Source organism: Gadus chalcogrammus, chromosome 12, assembly GCF_026213295.1.
Source record: "Gadus chalcogrammus isolate NIFS_2021 chromosome 12, NIFS_Gcha_1.0, whole genome shotgun sequence".
NCBI lineage: Eukaryota > Metazoa > Chordata > Actinopteri > Gadiformes > Gadidae > Gadus > Gadus chalcogrammus.
In genome coordinates this window covers 7,974,791-7,980,790 of record NC_079423.1, presented here as the reverse complement: position 1 = coordinate 7,980,790, position 6,000 = coordinate 7,974,791, and the positions used below count along the sequence as shown (strand labels likewise).

Genomic DNA, 6,000 nt, shown 5'->3' with positions numbered 1-6,000 from the left:
AACCAGGCCCGACCCTGCTTAGCTTCCGAGATCAGACGAGATCGGGCGTGTTCAGGGTGGTATGGCCGTAAGCAAATTAGTGCAGGCGCAAAACCAGGTTTTATACAGTAGCACATAAGGAGTGAGAAAGCTGCTGAGGCTCGACGTTACACTTTTACAAAAACAATCATGAGTTAGATATAAACGGCAGTAATTGATTCAGTAGGACTCCTTATCCATGTAAACGATCATTGTGACATCTGAATTCATTAATTATCTGAACTACACTGCGTGTGCGTGTGATGTTAAATGTTTGAACCAAGGTTAACGGTTAAAGTGTCAGAGAATGGGTGGTGATTTTTTGACGTCCTCCCATGATCTGAAGTGAGCGTGCTATTTGCGTTGGTGAAAGTTTAAGAAATGTACAACTGTCGTTTCAGCTCTCTGGTGCTCCCTGCTGGCAGTATCACTATACTGTCCTCATGTTTCACAAAAATAGTTTTGAGAGACGTTGTCAGTCTTTGTATGTTGCTTAAATCCTCCAAAGCGGTTGGCAGTAAACACCAGGTCACGGTAGGTGACGGTAGGCCACGGAGGCAATGAGCTCGAGTTGAAAAAGAAAATGCTTACAGCACCTGGTATTCCCAGGCGGTCTCCCAACCAAGTACTAACCATGCCCGACCCTGCTTAGCTTCCGAGATCAGACGAGATCGGGCGTATTCAGGGTAGTATGGCCGTAAGCAATTAGTGCAGGCGCAAAACCAGGTTTTATACAGTAGCACATAAGGAGTGAGAAAGCTGCTGAGGCTCGACGTTACACTTTTACAAAAACAATCATTAGTTAGATATAAACGGCAGTAATTGATTCAGTAGGACTCCTTATCCATGTAAACGATCATTGTGACATCTGAATTCATTAATTATCTGAAATACACTGCGTGTGCGTGTGATGTTGAATGTTTGAACCAAGGTTAACGGTTAAAGTGTCAGAGAATGGGTGGTGATTTTTTGACGTCCTCCCATGATCTGAAGTGAGCGTGCGTGTTTGTGTTGGTGAAAGTTTAAGAAATGTACAACTGTCGGTTCAGCCCTCTGGTGCTCCCTGCTGGCAGTATCACTATACTGTCCTCATGTTTCACAAAAATAGTTTTGAGAGACGTTGTCAGTCTTTGTATGTTGCTTAAATCCTCCAAAGCGGTTGGCAGTAAACATCAGGTCACGGTAGGTGACGGTAGGCCACGGAGGCAATGAGCTCGAGTTGTAAAACTTAACAAGCAGGAAAAACAATGCCCACACTACACACTAAATCCTAACGTCCCTGATTCCGTTTACATGACTAAAGTGCTGTTCCTAACAAAATACTTGTGAAAATCCTCCCTCCTAAGCGTGTGGACCAACCTCACATTCTTTTTAAAAGTTGCCACAAACCACTCCCATACCGGTATCACCCTCTCCTCATATTGCGCAACGTTCCTCCTGCATACAATTGCATGACGGACTGTGCTCAACATGAAATTCACCAAATTTACATTCACATCTTTCACCTTTCCAACCACACCAAACAACAACAGTTTTTTCCATTCAACATCCTTCCCAACCTTGATCCCACAGTGTACACTCAGCAAATCCTTAACCTTCTCAAAAAAGACAAACAACATTGAACATTCAATGAAATAATGATCAAAGGTCTCATCCACCTCTTTACAAACATTGCACACTCTACCCACAGTACTATCAATTTGGTGCAAAACAACATTCGTGAAAACCCTATTGTGCCTGATCTTAAAATCATTGTGCTCACATTCAATAGAGTTATACTTCACATTCAAGTTGCCCCACATTTTCTTCACGTCAAACCCCTCAAAAGCCTTTCCCCACACCTTCTCTGACGCTGGCCTCTTCATCCCACCGCCCATCAAATCCATATACACACTTTTTGTACTAACATCCTCAAACTTAACTCTCTTACCTCCCCTCTCCACCCCCAACTCGACCATCGTGTTCTCCTCGCCTATCCCTCCCTGTCCTAACAGTAGTGTCATCCACCCTGTACCAATACTTCCCTTTACTCTCCTATACATCCCAACAACCACAGCCCCCCTCACATCTCTATTAAACCTCCTTACATCCCTTATGATCACCTGTTCCGCCTTAAAAACGTTACCCCCCTCCAACATTAAATGCTTGACCTGTTTAATACCGGCTTTCTCAAAATGTTTACTGACCAGTATTCTGTTATTGTGAAGTATTTTTGGGTTATGAAAGATTGGCTGATTCAGAACCTCGGCTCTGTCCACACACTCATACTTCACGTACTCCAAATATTTCCCCCATGCCTCAAAAACCTCTCGATAGAAATACGACATCCCTTGACACCTCGGCTTATTAAACATCATAAAAAGACCATTCACACCACAACCACCATACCTGTGCAAATAGTCCTCAAAAAAACCCATCCAACAATACTCCTCCTTTCCAAATAAATATTTCTTAATTGTTTTCACTCGTAACGCCCTTTTCTTCACCTCCACATCTATCAATTTCAGTCCTCCATCCTCATACCCATTCGTCAAGACCTTATGCGCAATTTTGGCCGGTTTCCCATCCCACAAAAAATTGTTAACAGCCCCATTCAACTCCTTTACTACCCACAATGGTAGATCCAGGGTGCTCAGCACATGATTCACCCGTGACATCATCAAGCAATTCACCACAATCACCTTACCCCTCAGTCTCAACTTCCTCATCTTCCATAAATTCAAATTCTGCTTCACTTTATTCAGAACCCCTGTCCACGTGACATCCCTTGCCTCATTTTCATCCACACCCACATTCACACCTAATACCTTTATCATCCCCTTAGAAACAGTCAGCGGAATGTCACACTCGCTCATATCCACTGCCCCTACACAAAGGATCTCTGACTTTTCCAGGTTAATCTTTGCCCCCGATGCACTCCCATATATTCCCAATAACTCAATTACCCTTTTCACACTGGCCAAATTCCTAACTGTAATGCTTGTGTCATCTGCGTATTGATGGATTAAACTCCTACCTCCTCCCGGGATGTTGATGCCTTGTATGTGCTGATCCTTTTTTAGCATGGTGGCTAATGGTTCAGCCGTTATACTGTACAATAATGCAGATAACGGACAACCCTGCCTAACTGACCTCTCTAATCTAAAACTATCCGTCAATACCCCGTTACACTTGACCCTACTCTTTGCATTACTATACAATAATCAAATCCACTTCACTAACCTATCCCCAAAACCAAATCTCTCTAGCGCCCTAAACATAAACTCATGTTCTACCCTATCAAAAGCTTTGTTAAAATCTACACTCAATACTACACCTCCCTCTTCTTTCATATGCCTCACTACATCCCTAACTGACCCTATCGTGTCCGCTATATCTCTCCCTGGAATACTGTAAGTTTGGGTTGATGAAACTATGGTCCCTACTACCGACTTAATCCGATTAGCTATAGTTTTGGCCAGTACCTTATAGTCAGTGTTCAACAGACTTAACCCTCTGTAGTTCCCTAACTGCAATTTACTACCCTTATTCTTGTAGAGTACCGCTATTAACCCCGTCGACATCGACTTGCTAACCATCCCTAACCTTTCCATTTCCCTATATACCTTTAATAAAATCGGACATAACAACTCACTAAAGCACTTGTAAAACTCTGCCGGCAATCCATCAGAGCCAGGACTTTTGTTATTGGACAGGCTGCTGACGGCCGCCATCACCTCCGATTCTCCTAACTCACACTCACATACTTCCCTATCACTATCCGATAACACATGCTCAACCGTTCCTAATACCTTGTCCACACTATCCTTATCTACATAGCCTTTGCTAAATAAATCACTGTAAAACCCCTGCACTCTCTCCAACACCCCCACAAAATCATGTACCACTTCCCCTCTCTCATCCTCTATCTGAGCTATGTATGTTCTACCCTGTTTCCGTTTTTCCAGCCCCAAAAAGAAAGACGTACATTTCTCCCCATCTACCGCATACTGCGCCCGACTCCTAACTATTGCCCCTTTACACCTCTCCCTTTCATAAGATTCTAATTCCCCTTTAATGCCTATGTAGTCAGCTAAGTCCCTATTCACATCGTCATCTAACCTCCTCAATTCCTCAGCCATTCGCTCTCTCAATACACATTCCGTCCTCCTCTTTACTTGACTCCGCTTTTTACAATAATTGATGCTCAACATTTTCACCTTTATCTTCACACATTCCCACCACTCACACACGTCTGCATCATACCCCACACAATTAATTTGCTCCTTAACACACCCTCTCACCATCTCAATATACTCGCTCTCTTCCAACACACTTGTATTCAAACACCAAACTCCCCCCCCTGTCCCTCTACTTCTGTCACCCATCTGAAAGATTATTGCTGCATGATCACTATAACCAGTGAATTTATACTGTACACTGCTCAAAGTATCAGCGATGTCCTGTCGTGCTAAACATAAATCGATCCTACTTTGCTTTAGCACTCCGTTCACTATCTGCCTCCTAGAAAATTCCCTCTTGGCAGCATTTCTAACCCTCCACACATCGACCAAACCCCCATCCTCAATCATTTTGAACAAAGCCTTCCGGGCCGAATCCTGTCTAAAACTATCTCTCCTATAAACATCCAGCTTGCTACAAAACACATTAAAATCTCCCACGAGAACACAATTCCTAGTGCAGAGCAAACCAAGAGAGATAAAAAATAGCCTTTTTTCCACTTCTCTGTTAGGTGCGTATACATTAATTAGTCTATACGTTACATTATTAACATCAAAATCGATTCCAATCACCCTCCCCTTCCCATCATTCAGAACCTCCTTCACATTCCCAACCACATCCTCCTTTACAAGTATTGCCACACCACACGATCTTGCCGTCCCACAGTTGACGAATAACAGTCCCCTCCATTTCTCCTTGATTTCTGGCATTTTAGCCTGTGTCCAGTTTGTTTCCTGCAGCACTAAAATATCGGATTTAAAATTGATTAACACCTCATCAAACTTCGCCATATTGTTAAGACCGTTGATGTTAATTGATGTGAGTGTGACCATTGAAATCAAAAGACACAGAGTGGGTATTACTGTTAAAATCTTTTTTTTTTTTTACGTACCCCTTTCTTTTTCAAGTTCCTCTGTTCCTCATCGGAATCAACCCCTCTCCTGCGTCTGACCCTGGGCGCCCTCTCCCTACAAACACCCAACGCCTCATTCCCAGACTTATTCTCCCTCTCCCTTCCATCAGCCAGTGTGGGGGGGGAAATTATAGGCGCCATACCACGCCAATGAGACGCGTCGGCTGTAGCCTCAATAGTCACAGCACAAGACCCCCAGGCTGCATCTTCCTCTACTGTAGGCCACCCGGGCGCCTGTAAAGAGAGGAGCCCCGCTTGAGAGCTCCTGCCCCCCCCCCATCCCTGTGCCCCCATCTTCCCCTGATGCCGGGGCCATTGACACAACCAAATCAACTTCTAGGCTAGCCCCCGTGCCATGTCCCGCCTCGTTCCCCAACTGTCCAGACCCCCGCGGCACCTTGGCTATGCCCTCCGCTGGTGTAGGGTGCCCAGATGCCGGTAGAGAGGAAAGCTCTACTTGAGAGCTTTGCCCCCCGGGCAACCCCGTGCCCCCCACACCCGGGTCCTTCAGCTCAACCTGTAGCTGACTGTCCAAGACTGTCTCCCCGTCAGACAGCTCCCCGTGCTCCATCTCCTCTTCCGCACTCTCTTCCCTCCACTTTCCTCACTCTCCAACGATACAGCCCTTGAGTCTGGGTCAACTGAGAGGGCACCCCCTCCCACCTGCTCCTCCTTACACACACAATTTTCCTTTCTATTACCACACTCTCTGCATTTAATCACAGCCACACACTCCCTTGCATAGTGTCCCTGCTTCCCGCACTTCCGACAGAGGAAGTCAGGACAGTCCCTCACTATATGTCCAGGCTGGATGCACAATCTACACACCTTTAATTGTCTGTCATGGA

The 6,000-nt window shown here is 45.0% G+C and overlaps 2 non-coding genes across 2 annotated transcripts in view; both read right to left on the bottom strand.

Annotated features, from left to right (window-relative positions):
- LOC130400150 (5S ribosomal RNA) overlaps positions 1–73 on the bottom strand; it is a 119-nt gene extending 46 nt beyond the window's left edge. The window contains exon 1 of the ribosomal RNA XR_008902628.1: positions 1–73. This exon is cut by the window's left edge and continues 46 nt beyond it. This is a non-coding gene — a ribosomal RNA (5S ribosomal RNA).
- Positions 74–602: 529 nt separating this feature from the next.
- Positions 603–721, bottom strand: LOC130394663 (5S ribosomal RNA). Its single transcript, XR_008897799.1, has one exon. It is a non-coding gene; the product is annotated as a 5S ribosomal RNA (ribosomal RNA).
- Positions 722–6,000: the final 5,279 nt, after the last annotated feature.